The sequence below is a fragment of the Nerophis lumbriciformis genome, linkage group LG36 (assembly GCF_033978685.3).
Source record: "Nerophis lumbriciformis linkage group LG36, RoL_Nlum_v2.1, whole genome shotgun sequence".
Taxonomy (NCBI): Eukaryota; Metazoa; Chordata; class Actinopteri; order Syngnathiformes; family Syngnathidae; genus Nerophis; species Nerophis lumbriciformis.
In genome coordinates, this window is record NC_084583.2 from 2,260,290 (window position 1) to 2,277,500 (window position 17,211).

Sequence of the window (17,211 nt, forward strand, 5' to 3'; positions counted from 1 at the left end):
GGGTTGTGTAATTAAAGGTGTAAGTTGAGGTAGTACTGTAGATTAAACATTCTTCAAAAGAGTATTTATTGTCCTGTGCATGTCTACACTTTACCGAGACTTTGGCCCTTCTTTCCCTTTGCACGCTCGCCATGTTGACTCTGCTGTTTGACTTCCGAGGCCTCCATGCGGAGCGGCGGTTGGCCCCATGGCTGCCGAGGACCACTCCCTCCCGCCGGGGCCCCGCCCCCCTGCAAACCAGGAGCCCCAGCCAGCACCCTGTCCCAGCCACTCTGCTCAGCCCAGAGGAGAAGCCACGCAGGAGGGAAGAAGAAGAAGAAGAAGAAGAAAAAGTTGAAGAAGTTGAACTCAACTCAGCAGCACAGAGAGAGAGAGAGAGGAGGGAGGGCGAGCGAGAGAGAGAGAGAGAAGAGGAGGGGGGGGGAGAAGAAAACGCCCTGGAAACTTTGCTTGATCTAGGAAAAGTGACAGAATCCCTTCAGACAGACGTCGAGAAGCGCTCTTCTTTGGGCTGGGAAGTTTCCGAGGATGCTCCGGCTGGTGTGAGGCTTCTCAGGCGCAACCAGGGCGCGCAGGTAATCCCACTTTCTTTCTTTTTTTTTAAAACCCCCCCACCCTCCTTGAGAAGTGACTTTCTGCCGCCCGAGCTTTGACTTTTGTGATTACAAAGTTGTGTAATTATTAACTTCAGCCATATTTCATACAGTCGCTTGCATGGAGCGCCTCGCTTGACTCGACTTCAGAAAAAGTAGAAAAAAGTGGAACGGGTTCCAGAAGTGGGTGTGTACCTGCGGGCTCCGATGCAGAACTGGAATGGCGCACTTTACTTTCCCTTCCAAAAAGAGAGAGTCAAAGTGTTAAAAACAAAACAAAACATGACCGTTGCTCGTGGAGACCAAACAAACACGTTTGTGTTTACAAAAACATCCCGATTTACCTCTGCAAAAAAGGGACGTGGAACTTTAAAAAGTCCGAGTTTGGCAGCTTGGGCGTGGATCTCCTCTCCTCCTTAAACCCCCCCCCGCCCCCCTCCTTTTTTGTCTTCTCCACACTGGAGGCACACCCTTTTCTGCAGCCTCCGTGCACACACTAACATAGTCCTTACATCCTGAGCCATCCAAAAATAATCTCGCTCCGCAGTCAACCGATTTGGAAAGGGGAAAAAAAAATCAATGGAAAATTCTGGAAAAGGCCCGTTGGTTGAAATCCAAAGTTCGGGTCGACGGAAATCGTCGTAGCATTTTCCTGCACACCTTTCGGCAAAACTTTGAGAGTAACCCCCCCCCCCCGCCTACCCACCGTGAGCCTCATAACCTGAGCAGAAGGAGCTCTGAAGAAGGGAAAAGGAGAGTGGGAGGGTGGGTCCGTGGGGGGATGGGCGGAGTAATGGAATGCGGTGGTTTGGAAGGACACGCTAATTGAAAGCAGCTTCCAGGAATACGGCGGACGGCGCTAAGATGTTTGGGACCGGGATGCTTTAAGGCGGGGGGGGGCTCCCCCCAACTTTTTAACCCGCATTGGGTTAAAACAATTTGACCGGCGTGAGGTCGGGGAAAAAACAAAAGGCTGTTTCATCCCTACAAGCCTGTTTCGCCGGTTTCCCTGCTCTTCAGGGGATTTTGTAATATAAAATATAATAAAAGTCCCTTGAAGAGCAGGGAAACCTGCGAAACAGGCTTGTAGCCTCTGTGTTTTTTGCTGACCTAACGTATATTTCGCTCTACCCTGGTATTGAGCACTGTATAACGAATAAAGCACAGAAACCTTGACTATATATATATATATATATATATATATATATATATATATATATATATATATATATATATACATACATACATACATATATATATATATATACATACATACATACATATATATACATACATGCATATATACATATACATAAATATATATGCATACATATATATATACATGCATATATGTATACATATATATATATGCATATATGTATACATATATGTATATATAAGTATGTATATATATATATATATATATATATATATATATATATACATACATATACATATATACACATATATACATACATATACATACATATATGTATATACATATATATATATATATACATAAATATATACATACACATACATATATATACACAGTGTAAATATATATATATATATATATATATATATATATATATATATATATATATACATATATACTGTGTATATATATATACACAGTATATTCGAGGTTACTGTGGTTTATCCGTTATACAGAGCTCTATACCGGGGTAGAGCGGAACATACGTTAGGTCAGGAAAAACAGAGGATATTTCATCCCTACAAGCCTGTTTCGCGGGTTTCCCTGCTCTTCAGGGGACTTTTATTGTAGTGTCTGTGGTTGTTTCACATATATATATATATATATATATATATATATATATATATATATATATATATAGGGTACATTACATGGGTGTGCACTACTGTGTAACAATGGCCACACCCCTATGTAATGTACCCTATATATATATATATATATATATATATATAAATACAAACACTTCAATAAAATCCCCTGAAGAGCAGGGAAACCTGCCAAACAGGCTTGCAGGGATGAAATAGCCTCTGTGTTTTTTCCTGACCTAACGTATGTATATATATATATATATATATATATATAGATATCGTAAATTTTTTTTGCCTCGTGCACTAATTGAGTGAAAAAGCTCGCTATTGTTGGGAAAATGCATTTTGGGACAATATGATTGGCCTGAGCGGCTAGGAGACCCCGAGAGTAACAAGCGGTAGAAAATGGATTGATGGATGGGCTAGAAATGACAGATTAAAAAAAAAATTAAAACATTTAAGAATTTTGTTTTTTACAGTGGGCCAGATTTCGGACGCCGGCGGGCCGTATCTGGCCCGCGGGCCGTAGTTTGGGGACCTCTGCTTTAAAGTGTGAAAACAGCTTTCCAACTCCGTTACTCGCAAAACAAGTAGTCAAAGTGAGTAAAAACAAGGAACGGAAAGAGGCGAGGGCACTTTTTTGTCAGATTGTAGCAAAGAGGAAAACGTCAACGTGTGCAGTCGTCTGCCCGCCACACCCAAAAAGTATTTTCCGTGCACGGTTGCTCTTGTCTGGGCTCTCCGCGTTGTCGCGCTCCGCGGCTGTGAATGTCTGCTCAAATTGCTCCTGTCAAGGTGATTTATTATCTAACGGGGGGCCAAATGGTGGTGGTAGAGGTAGCAGGTTCCGGGGGTGGTAGTTTGGCAAAGAATGTACGGGTACTGTACCTGCGTAGGCACGGCGATGATCACACACGCCGTAGACGGGAGGGGGTGCAACTCTCAGAACTGGTTGTTGAAAGACTCCCCAGTGAGCGGGGCCTCGCTTTGGCCCCAGGCGAATGCCATTTGTTTAAACACTGCTGTTGTCTGGGGCCACATTCTGGTGTCATGTGAAGAGCACTTTCAGTATCGAATCCAATTTCTTTGGGCCAACGAGCCATTATTGTAGTCGTCGCTTAGTTTGTTGGATTAATCGGATCAAACAAGCAAAGTTGAGGGAAAATAGTAAAAATAAATGTTTTGCTTTCATTCTATTTTTTGTTAAAATTGCACATGCATGCATGAATAAAAATGACAAAAATTAATACTCTGCACAGATTTCAAGTTGTTCAATTGTCTAAAAGTTTTCCGCTTCTAGACACCCCTTTTTTATTTAGTAAAGAAAAAAAAATGCTAAAAACTGACTAGAAGACAGAACTTTGTGGTAGTTTTATTCTGTAAGTGACAAAGTGTATTATCTTTTTGGGTTATTAGTATCAAAATGTCAAATTTTTCTTATCATATTGGGGCTTTTTACTCTAATTTTTGTTGTCTAAGTTGACCTAAGTATTCAACAAGTACCACCATAATGACAACATTAAAATACAGTAGTGTAGTAGACCTAAGTATTCATCAAGTACCACCATGATGACAACATTAAATACAGTAGTGTAGTAGACCAAAGTATTCATTAAGTACCACCATAATGACATTAAAATACAGTAACGTAGTAGACCTATGTATTCATCAAGTACCACCATAATGACAACATTAAAATACAGTGGCGTAGTAGACCTAAGTATTCATTAGTAGACCTAAGTATTCCTCAAGTACCACCATAATGATTAACATTAAAATACAGTAGCATAGCAGACCTAAGTATTCATTAAGTACCACAATGATGACAACAATATAATACAGTAGTGTAGTAGACCTAAGTATTCATCAAGTACCACCATAATGACATCATTATGGGTCGGGTTTGGTTTTGGAATTGGAATTGTATTATGATGGTATTAGTGTGTATTATTTTGTTGGACTGATTATTTAAATAAATAAATAAATAAATATATAAAAAAAATAAAAAATAAAATATATATATATATATATATATATATATACACACATATATATATATATACATATATACATATGTATATATATATATATATATATATATATATATATATATATATATATATATATATATATATATATATATATATATATATATATATATATATATATATATATACATATGTATATATATATATATATATATATATATATATATATATATATATATATATATATATAATGCAATGTTGTCGTGTGTTCTGGCAGTCGTGTTAGAGAGGAGCGTCGTTGTGTGAAACGGGAAGAAGGTGCACTCGAGCGCGCTTCCTCTTCCTTTTCCTGGGGCGGGTCTGCTGGGCCGGCGATAAGAGCGCGGCCTGCTTAGTTGGACGCGGTGGAGAAAATTCAAGAAAGCAATTGCTACATAGATTATTGTTATTTTTTTTGGACACGTTCGGACATGGTAGACACACCCACAATGAAACAATGACAAACTAAAGCAGGGCTGTCAAATGTGTTCTCTTTGAGGGCCATCAGCGGATTTCATTATTAATTATATATATATATTTTAAGAAGACCACAGATGTCAAACTCAAGGCCTGGGGGTCAGATTTGGCCCGCGATGATATGTGTCAATAAAGTCCTTCATATTTTCTCACTAAATGTAATAGATTTCTTTTATTTTGACAGAAAAAATATATGTACTGCTTGAAATTGCATACCTTTTAAACTTTAACTTTATCCATTATTGCAACAAATATTACAGTATGTTATCATAATTCCAATTTTTTTTTCCTAAAAAAAAAAAAAAAAAAAATCAAATTAATAAAAATGACAGTACATTGTACGGTGTTCTTTACAGCATATTACTGTAAATTGAAAAAAACAAACAAACATTTTTTTGTGTTAAAATTCTGTTAATAGTATCCATTATTGCAACAAATATTACAGTTTATTATCATAATTTCCCAATTGTTTTTTGTCTAAATAAAAAAGAAAATCCTTAAATATCTGCTTGACTTTTACAGCAAACTACCCATCAAATTAATAAAAATGACAATACATTTTACGGTGTTCTTTACAGCATATTACTGTAAATTGAAAAAAACAACTACCATTTTTTTGTGTTAAAATTCTGTTAATAGTATCCATTATTGCAACAAATATGCAACAAACAAGTTTACTATCATATTTTCCCCAAAAAATGTTTTTCTAAATAAAAAAACGTTTTTTTTTTTTCAATTTACAGTAATATGCTGTAAAGAACACCATACAATTTGGTGTCATTTTTATTAATTTGATGGGTAGTTTGCTGTGAAATCATAAGTCAACCAGATATTTAAGTTTGTTTTTTTTTCAGACAAAAAATGTTTGTAAAGTATAATAATAGACTGTCAATTTTACAGTAAAAATTTTACATTTACAAAATGTTGCTGTAAAATAGGGTTTTTTTTAAATTTCTTACAACATTTTCGGTAAATATAAAAAACATACCACCGTTTTATTTTTTAGTTTTTTACGGGAAAAAGCTAATACACCGTTAAAAACAAGATTTTACAGTAAAAATATGGCAGCTCAGTCAACAGAATTTTACGCAAAAAAAGTTTTTAAAACATTTTTTTTTTCAATTTATGCTGTATAGAACACCATAAAATTTATTGTAATTTTTATTAATTTGATGGGTAAACTAAATTTACATTGTTTTTAAGTTCCTTTTTTATTCTGGCAACTTAGCTGCCAGTTTTTCTACCGTAATAACAAATGTTACAGTAATACACCGTTAAAAATGAGATTTTACAGTAAAAATATGGCAGCTCAGTCAACAGAATTTAATTTTTTTTTTCAATTTACAGTAATATGCTGTAAAGAACACCGAACAATTTGGTGTCATTTTTATTAATTTGATGGGTAGTTTGCTTCGAAAATCATAAGTCAAGCAGATATTTAAGTATTTATTTTTATTTAGACAACAAATGTTTGGAAAGTATGATAATATACTGTAATATTTGTTTATATAATTATATATATATAATTATATATATATATATATATTTTTTTTTTACAGTAAAAACTTTACATTTACAAAATGTTACTGTAAAATAGTGTTTTTTTTAAAATTTCTTACAACATTTTACGGTAAATATAAAAAAATATACCACCGTTTTATTTAGTGTTTTTTACGGGAAAAAACCAATACACCGTTAAAAACAAGATTTTACAGTAAAAATATGGCAGCTCAGTCAACAGAATTTTACGTAATTTTTTTAAATTTTTTTTAATTTATGCTGTAAAGAACTCCGTAAAAATCTATTGTCATTTTTTTTAAGTTAATGGGTAGTTTAAATTAAATTGACATTGTTTTTACAACATTATATTGTTCATGGAAAAACAGTACAAGTTCCTTTTCTTTCCTGGCAACTTAGCTGCCAGTGTTTCTACCGTAAAAACAAATGTTACAGTAATACACGGTTAAAAACGAGATTTTACAGTAAAAATATGGCAGCTCAGTCAACAGAATTTTAACAATTTTTTTTAAATTTACAGTAATATGCTGTCAAGAACGCCGTACATTTTGGTGTCATTTTTTATTAATTTGATGGGTAGTTTGCTGCGAAATCATAAGTCAAGCAGATATTTAAGTATTTATTTTTATTTAGACAAAAAATGTTTGGAAAGTATGATAATATACTGTGATATTTGTTGCAATAATGGATAATATGAAAGTTTAAAAGGCATGCAATTTCAAGCTGTGCATATATTTTTTATGTCATTACATTTAGTGAGAAAATATGAAGTACTTTATCGACACATATTTCCAGGTGTTTGCGGGCCAGATCTGGCCCCCGGGCCTTGAGTTTGACACCTGTGCACTAAAGTTTCTCCGGCTCGCATTGAAACAAGTGGCCATTGAGCGTGAAGTCTCTAACAAGACGATCCCTTCAGGGGCCACACCCTTCTCGTCCATCCAGCGCTCAAGTTTAGAATGTGTTGAGACAAAGTGTTTGCAGAGGCGTGGTGATACAGTCAGCTTTAAAAACAACAATTATTGACACTGGCATGCTCTACTTGTTCCCGACAGTCTTAAAAAGTTACATGGAGTCAGTCCTTCTTCACCTTTTTGGCCCTCTCCAATCTGTAATCTCACTCTTGATTGTAATCACACTCGATATTCGTATCTAACCTGTTTACAGTCGAGCAGGTCTTTGCCAAATGATAAGAAAACACGTGTTAATCACAAAGATGATCGTTTATTCAACACTTTAAACCAGCACATGCGACAACATGCTGAACGAGGCCTAGGTGGGACTGAGAACAAAAATTACATGCTCAGCAAATTTGCTGCAAATTGATGAAAAATACATTTACAGATAATTATGAATCATCATTTTTGCACTTGAGAAACTTCTTCATGACTTGTTTAGCTTTAGACTTGTTTTAATTGTTTGGAATGGTGCTGAACAAAAATCAATTCACAATCGAACCGCGTTTCCAGCTCACTCCGACTCTAAATCAATTCATCATTTTCAAAAATCGATAATTAAAAAAAAAAGTATTATTATTTCCCGGACTATATATATTTAGGGAAATTTTTTCCCATATATTAGCCGCACCGGACTATAAGCCGCAGATATATACGTTGCAAAATGAGTTATTTCCACATACATATTTTGTTACATACCTTAATTGTTTCCATACGGTGTCTGCAACATGGCAGTAAAACGGCAGATCAAACAAAACAGAAGTCATCGTCATGGACCCACTAGCTGCGCAGGCTAGCTCTCCAATCAGCAAAACCGACTCGATAACTCCACGGTGACGTCTTTTTGAATTTGCTGCGGAATTTGCGAAACTGAAACAATACAACAAAGAATGCCATTGTGAGTTAATATTACTAACACAGACACTCGTAGACATGTTATCATATTAGCAAATGCTAATTACGGTAGCGTCACATACAAATATTTTGGTATATACTTTAATTGTTTCCAAACGATGTCTGCAACACGGCAGTAAAACGGCAGATCAAACCAAACAGAAGTCATCGTCAAGGACCCAATAACTCGAATGCCATTGTGAGTTAATAATACTAACACAGACACTCGTAGACATGTTAGCATATTAGCAAATGCTAACGACGGTAGCGTCATTACATTACGATTGCACCTAAAAATATTTGGTTATGTACTTTAATTGTTTCCAAACGGTGTCTGCAATGCGGCAGTAAAACGGCCGATCAAACAAAACAGAAGTCATCGTCATGGACCCACTAGCTGCGGAAGCTAGCTCTCCAATCAGCGGAACAGACTCAATAACTCCACGCTGACATTTTTGGTCAATTTACTGAGGAATTTGTGAAACTGAAACAATACAAAAAGAATACAGTTGTAAGTTAATAATACTAACACATGATGTCTCTTAGGGTGCGGCACACCTTGACGCCAAAACAAGCGAAAAAAAACAAAAAACCTAACACAGACACTTTTTAATGTATTAGTGTGTTAGCATATTAGCTAATGCTAACGACGCTAACTTGATTACATTACAATAGCACATTGTGAAATGAGTTATTAACACAGAAATATTCTGTAAATTTTTATTTACATATCTTAATTGTTTCCAAACGGTGTCTCTAACGCGGCAGTAAAACGGCCGATCAAACAAAACAGAAGTCATCGTCTTGGACCCACTAGCTGCGGAAGCTAGCTCTCCAATCAGCTAAACAGACTCAATAACTCCACGGTGACATTTTGCTGAATTTACTGAGGAATTTGCAAACTGAAACAATTAGCACGTACACATATTTTGCCCAAGGTTTTCACCAAACCTCGGGCCAAAGAAACAAACCATAACATTTCGGATCCCAGATGATCCGCGTCAGCCTGTCCTCTGCCCTTGTACCTTGAAATACAAGCTAGTTGTACTCCTTCTACCAGTCCTGGCTGAGGAATGTCTATTATTATACATTTGATCTGCAACTATGCTCACCATCCTGCACTGCTCTTAACCTTTCTACACTTCTCAGCTCTATGAATGGACTGGCACTTGCTCCTCGTCCAATGGCAGCTGGGACGGACACAAAAACAAATCCCGGTTTAATTACGACGCGCCGCCCGGGGATCATGTGCGAGAGTGTCTTTGTTATGCGAGCCCATTAGTTCACTCCGGTGGTTGTTTTGCAACAACGGCGTGTTTGGCGTTTAGTATCGAATACGTCGGCGGCGTGGAAGCCGTCCAATAAAAACACAGCCTGGTGTTTTGAAGGAAACACTCCCTTCCCCACTTGAAGCTCGGCAGAGGAAATTCAATCAGAGGTCCTTTCCACCTCGCACATCCAGGGACGCGGGAGAAAACAATGAACAGCTTCGTTTTTTTGTCTTTTGGGAGAGCTTAAGCCAGGAATGTTCAATTGGTGGCCCCGGGGCCAAATCCCCGAGTTCAGTTCAAGACTTGGGAGACAAACATTTTTGCAAAATATTCCTAAAACCACATAGAGGAACTTGGACCACTGTAAACACAGGTCCTTACACATCTGAACCTTGCCAGCAAACATAGAACACAAAGATCCAAACTTGTGATCTACATAACTGAGGCGTTCCTCAAGGCACCCTGTTAGGTCCTCTCCTTTTTGGGAGCAACTAATTTGTTGCTGTAGCTCGGTTACCTCAGACCAGACACAGTCAGCAGTATTTGTTCAACTCCTTTAGTTTTACGAGTGTTCCTCAAGGTTCTGTTTTAGGTCCTCTCTTTTTCATCATTTGGGCAATTCAACTGGTGGGGTTAGGAATGACACCATACCGGCCCCTCGAGTTCAGTTCAAGACTTGGGAGACAAACATTTTTGCAAAATATTCCTAAAACCACATAGAGGAACTTGGACCACTGTAAACACAGGTCCTTACACATCTGAACCTTGCCAGCAAACATAGAACACAAAGATCCAAACTTGTGACTTCCATAACTAAGGCGTTCCTCAAGGCACCCTGTTAGGTCCTCTCCTTTTTGGGAGCAACTAATTTGTTGCTGTAGCTCGGTTACCTCTGACACAGTCAGCAGTATTTGTTCAACTCCTTTAGTTTTACAAGTGTTCCTGAAGGTTCTGTTTTAGGTCCTCTCTTTTTCATCATTTGGGCAATTCAACTGGTGGGGTTAGGAATGACACCATACCGGCCCCTCAAGTTCAGTTCAAGACTTGGGAGACAAATATTTTTGCAAAATATTCCTAAATCCACATAGAGGAACTTGGACCACTGTAAACACAGGTCCTTACACATCTGAACCTTGCCAGCAAACATAGAACACAAAGGTCCAAACTTGTGACTTCCATAACTGAGGCGTTCCTCAAGGCACCCTGTTAGGTCCTCTCCTTTTTGGGAGCAACTAATTTGTTGCTGTAGCTCGGTTACCTCAGACACAGTCAGCAGTAATTGTTCAACTCCTTTAGTTTTACGAGTGTTCCTCAAGGTTCTGTTTTAGGTCCTCTCTTTTTCATCATTTGGGCAATTCAACTGGTGGGGTTAGGAATGACACAATACCGACCCCTCGAGTTCAGTTCAAGACTTGGGAGACAAACATTTTTTGTAAAATATTCCTAAAACCACATAGAGGTACTTGGACCACTGTAAACACAGGTCTTTACACATCTGAACCTTGCCAGCAAACATAGAACACTAAGGTCCAAAATTGTGACCTTGGGTCCCAAGTTAGGTCCTCGCCTTTTTGGGAGTCACCAATTTTTTTCCTCCATAATAGGATTTATGTAACCAAGGTGTTGCTGTAGCTCGTTTACCTCGGACGCAGTCAGCAGTATTTGTTCAACTTCTTTAGTTTTACCAGTGTTCCTCAAGGTTCCGTTTTAGGTCCTTTTTTGGGCAATGCAAATGGTGAAGATGACACCATGCCGGCCCCCGAGTTCAGTTCAAGACTTGGGAGACAAACATTTTTGCTAAATATTCCTAAAACCACGTAGAGGAACTTGGACCACTTGGTCCTTACACATTTGAACCTTGCCAGCAAACATAGAATACAAAGGTCCAAACTTGTGATCTACATAATATGAGGCGTTCCTCAAGGCACCCTGTTAGGTCCTCTCCTCTTTGGGAGTCACCAATTTCTTTGGTTCGTAATATGATTTATGTAACTAAGGTGTTGCTGTAGCTTGTTTACCTCAGATGCAGTCAGCAGTATTTGTTCAACTTCTTTAGTTTTACCAGTGTTCCTCAAAGTTCCGTTTTAGGTCCTTTTTTGGGCAATTCAACTGGTGAGGATGACACCATGCCGGCCCCCGAGTTCAGTTCAAGACTTGGGAGACAAACATTTTTGCTAAATATTCCTAAAACCACGGTAGGAGACCACGGGGAAGACCCAGGACACAGTGAAGAGACTACGTCTCCCAGCTGGCCTGGGAACGCCTCAGGATCCCTTGGGAAGAGCCGGACGAAGTAGCTGGGGAGAGGGAAGTCTGGGCTTCTCTGTTTAGGCTGCTGCCCACACGAACCGACTTTGGATAAGGATGGACAATTAGACTAATACCGAGGGGGGGGAAGTCTGGCAGCCCAGGTTTTTAGCTTTCTGGAAATGTGTCCCCTAAACAATTTTGTTGAAAATCCCAGTCTTAAACCCACCCAAAGTCTTTTTTCCTTACAATTTTGTTTAGAACTGTTCTCAAAGTCACACCAGCTTTAAGACGTTGGCTTTGTTCTCATGCAGGACTTGAGGTTTTGGTTTAGGGCTGCAGTACTGTATGTGCAGTACTGGAAGGCACACCACTTATCTTGGCCCTGCATTCCTTATTACATGCGTCACACACACACACACACACACACACACACACACACACACACACACACACACACATGCATACCCTATCTGGATGTTTGCGGAGGCCGGGTCTTTCAACGTCCTCCCCCCTCTGCTGCGCGGTGTGAGAAGAACAGGGAGTCCATTCTGTTTTGACAATAATTTGCTGCCTCCTTTCTTCCTTCCCTTCTTTGTGGACTTTTTCTTCGCGCCTTTTGCCAAACCTTATAAAGCGGCTTCCTCACTCACACCGGAGCCGTAACCTCGGCCACTGTGTTTTGTTTGCCGAAATGATCGATTTATGCGACTTTGCCCGGTCGAGGGGCTCTTTTTTGGCGTCCGGCTAGAAGATTTTGTCTGAATGTGTGCACCACATAGAAAGTGGCTTGATGCAGGGTGTCCACAGAGTTTTGTTGGTGTTCGTCTGTGCAGGGAGAGGCTGGGCTCCCTTCCAGCTGGCCCGGCGGCTTTATCAAGGAATGTGTGTGTGACTGGAGGCCTGGGTGGGGCCGCTGCTCCCTCTGCAAGGATAGTGTTCTCTTCTCGACATGTGTTTTTATTTGTTTACCCCACTCTCGGTGTCCACTCGTGGGCGTGTGATGTCTCTTAGGGTGCGGCACACCTTGACGCCAAAACAAGCGAAACAAAATATAGGGAGTTACGACACACACCTACAGTGCAGGCTAAAAGTTTGGACACACCTTCTCCTCATTCAGTGCGTTTTCTTTATTTTCATAACTATTTACATTGTAGATTGAAGACGGCACAGAATGCAAGGACGTATTTTAGCTCTATTTATTATATTAACAAAAGTCTAGCAATTATCTGATGAGTGTTACCGGAAGTGTTGAGCTATGTGCGGAAGTCCAAGGGGGAAAGGCAAGCTCAGAGGTCAAGGGCAGGGGCGAGGCGTCAGAGTCCGTGTCCAGGCGGGAGGTTTGATTGATCGATTGAAACTTTTATTAGTAGATTGCACAGTACAGTACATATTCCGTACAATTGACCACTAAATGGCAACACCCAATTAAGATTTTCAACTTGTTTAAGTCGGGGTCCACGTAAATCAATTCATGGTACAAATATATACTATCAGCATAATACAGTCATCACACAAGTTAATCATCAGAGTATATACATTGAATTATTTACGTTATTTACAATCCGGGGGGTGGGGGGGTTAGGTTTGGTTGATATCAGCACTTCAGTCATCAACAATTGCATCATCTGAGAAATGGACATTGAAGCACTGTAGGTCTGACTTTGTAGGATATGTACAGCGAGCAGTGAACATAGTGAGTTCACAAAGCATAAGAACAAGTATATACATTTGATTATTCACAATCCGGGGAGGTGGGATGTGGAGGGGGGAGGGTGTTAGTCTAAGGTTGAAGTTGCCTGGAGGTGTTATTTTAGTGCTGTTTTGAAGGAGGATAGAGATGTACTTTCTTTTACACCTGTTGGGAGTGCATTCCATATTGATGTGGCATAGAAGGAGAATGAGTTAAGACCTTTGTTAGATCGGAATCTGGGTTTAACGTGGTTTGTGGAGCTCCCCCTGGTGTTGTGGTCGAGATCCAAGAGGCAGCCAGGGAACCAGAGGGAATAGGGGGAGACGAGACACACATCTTGTGACGCGGGAACGGAGGAATGCTGCTCGAAGACGACAAGGGACACGAGACAAATGAACACGGAGGGGGAGCATAGAGCTAGAGATACTCGGCTTACTGTACTGGAACAGGTCGCTACGTTCTGGCCCGGAACGCAGGTTTGAACTGGCTTAAGAAGCCCAGGGAGCTCATCGGCGGCAGGTTTGTTGAGTGCTGACTGATTGGCGATTGAATGCACAAATGAATGCGCACTGGAGTGCGCCTGGGCCGTGACAGAAGGCATCAAAACTATGAATGAACACATGTGGAGTTATGTACTTAACAAATAAAGGTGAAAATCACTGAAAACACGTTTTGTATTCTCGTCTCTTCAAAATAGCCGATTACTGCTTTGCACACTCTTGGCATTCTCTCCATGAGCTTCGAGCACGCCTGTGAAGTGAAAACCATTTCAGGTGACTGAAATTTTAATTTTATTTTAATTTTTCTGAGGGAACAATCCTGAAGGAATCAATAAAGTACTATCTATCTATCTGTCTATGTACCTCTTGAAGCTCATGGAGAGAATGCCAAGAGTGTGCAAAGCAGTAATCGGAGCAAAGGGTGGCCGTTTTGAAGAAACTCGAATATAGACTTAGACTTACACAAACTTTATTGATCCACAAAGGAAATTGTTTGACACAGTAGCTCTGTTACAAAGGATGGAAAGTGTAAGGATGGAAAGGTATAAAGTAGACTAAAAATGTACCATAATATCAATACAAAATATAACATATATGTAATATTTACACATTATATATACAGTATATAAAATATGCTTATATATTACATTATATGTTTGTATAATACATACAATAAATAACAAATCCCAATTACCATGTACAATATCACAGCATATGTAACAGCTGCAGCAAAATAAGGGGCAGCATAAAACAGAGAGTAGATCCAGCAGAAAATATATATTATAAACAAAGATGTTTTCAGTTATTTCACCTTTTTTTTTGTTAAGTACATTCATAGTTTTGATGTGACAATCTACAATAGTAAATGGTCATGAAAATAAAGAAAAGGCATTGACTGAGGAGAAGGTGTGTCCAAACTTTTGGCCTGTACTGTATGTTCATTTTGTTTTGTGTATATTAAAAGGCTTTGTGTTGTGTTTTGGGCCTTTTAGCTGAGTTTGCTGCTTAAGTAGCAACATGAGCACGGGGGATGCAAAGTGTGCACAGCTGCCGTGGCACAGGCCTCCTTACGCAAACAAACAAGCAACTGCTACTGGCCGCCATTTATCTCGTGTTTCTGCAGAGACCAGGTGGCACGGTGGACCAGGAAAGCGAGAGGTTAATGGCGGGACTGAAGACTGGTTTCCGAGGGGCATGTTCCCACTAGTAGATTCACTCTGAGTCCGGTTCTGTCTGTACTTTGCGCTAAACAAAGGAACGGCTTTGTTTCCAATTGTGCCAGTGGGATGAAGCAACAACCAGTTATGTAAGCGTTTAGGGCAAGTTGCAGCAAGACGTATTGATGCCAAAAGTGATACACTGAAACAAACAAAAAAAAATGCATTGCAAAGCGGTTTTTTTTGTTTTGGATTAAGCTCCTGTATTTAGAGCGCTCCAGGATATAAGCCGCACCCACAACATTTTTGAAGAAAACTTTTTTTCTTCCATATAAGTCGACTTATTTTCACATAAATATTTTCCATTGTTTCCGAACTGTGTTTGTAATGCGGCAGTAAAACGGCCAATCAAACAAAACAGAAGTCATCACAAAGATAAGAATCAGAATCAGAATCAGAATAGATTTTATTGCCATTGTTTGAGAACAGGTTCACAAACTAGGAATTTTTCTTGGTGCAATCGTGCGACATAAAACACATGCAATACATAAGATGATCGTTTATTCAACACGTTAAACCAGCACATATTATTTCCCGGACTATATATATTTAGGGACATTTTTTCCCATATATTAGCTGCACCGGACTATAAGCCGCAGATATATACGTTGCGAAATGAGTTATAAATGATAAATGGGTTGTACTTATATAGCGCTTTTCTACCTTCAAGGTACTCAAAGCGCTTTGACACTACTTCCACATTTACCCATTCACACACACATTCACACACTGATGGAGGGAGCTGCCATGCAAGGCGCTAACCAGCACCCATCAGGAGCAAGGGTGAAGTGTCTTGCTCAGGACACAACGGACATGACGAGGTTGGTACTAGGTGGGGATTGAACCAGGGACCCTCGGGTCGCGCACGGCCATTCTTCCACTGCGCCACGCTGTCCCTTATTTAGAGAGAAATATTTTGTACATGTTTATTTACATAATTCAACTGTTTCCAAACTGTGTTTGTAACGCGGCAGTAAAACGGCTGCTCAAACAAAACAGAAGTCATCGCAAAGATGATCGTTTATTCAACACTTTAAAGCAGCACATGCGGCGACATGCCGAACGGGGCCTCGGTCGGACTGAGAACAAAAATTACAGCAAATTGGCTGCAAACTTGATGAAAAATAAATTGACATACAATTATGAATCATCATTTTTGCACTTGAGAAACTTCTTCATGACTTGTTTAGCTTGAGACTTGTTTTAATTGTTTGAAATGGTGCTGAACAAAAATCAATTCACAATCGAATGGCGTTTCCAGCTCATTCCGAATCTATCATTTTCAAAAATCGATTACAATTTTTTTTTAAATGTATTATTATTTCCCGGACTATATCTATTTAGGGACATTTTCCCATATATTAGCCGCACCGGACAATAAGCCGCAGATATATACGTTGTGAAATGAGTTATTTACACATACATATTTTGTTACACACCTTAATTGTTTCCAAACTGTGTCTGCAACACGGCAGTAAAACGGCCGAACAAACAAAATAGAAGTCATAAGAAGCTCGCTCTCCAATCACCTAAAAAGACTCAATAACCCCACATTAACGTCTTGGGGAATTTACTGAGGAAACAATACAAATAGAATGCCATTGTAAGTTAATAATACTAACACAGACACTCGTAGACATGCTAGCATATTAGCAAATGCTAATGACGGTAGCGTCATTACAATACGATAGCACGTACAACGGTGACTTCTTGGTGAATTTACTGAGGAATTTGTGAAACTGAAACAATACAAACAGAATGCCATTGCAAGTTAATAATACTAACACAGACACTCATGTGTTAGATGTAGCTAATGCTAACGGCACTAGCTTGATTACATTACGACAGCACGTACAAATGTGCATGAAAACACTCCTACAGACATCACGCACGGGACAGTCTATCAAGTATGAGTTGTTTTAGTCTAATTGTGAAATTACAAACTTTCCTCAGAGTTACGACTGACCGATCCGTTCGAGCAGAAACGCTATGGATGGCTTTACTTTCGGTTT

At 39.0% G+C, this 17,211-nt stretch overlaps 1 protein-coding gene across 1 annotated transcript in view; it reads left to right on the plus strand.

The window, feature by feature from the left end:
• Positions 1-265: 265 nt before the first annotated feature.
• Positions 266-17,211, plus strand: part of ahnak (AHNAK nucleoprotein) — a 64,253-nt gene continuing 47,307 nt past the window's right edge. Inside the window, exon 1 of the mRNA XM_061930667.2 lies at positions 266-575. The gene's annotated coding sequence lies outside the window, so the exon portion shown is untranslated. The remainder of the gene's footprint in view (positions 576-17,211) is intronic.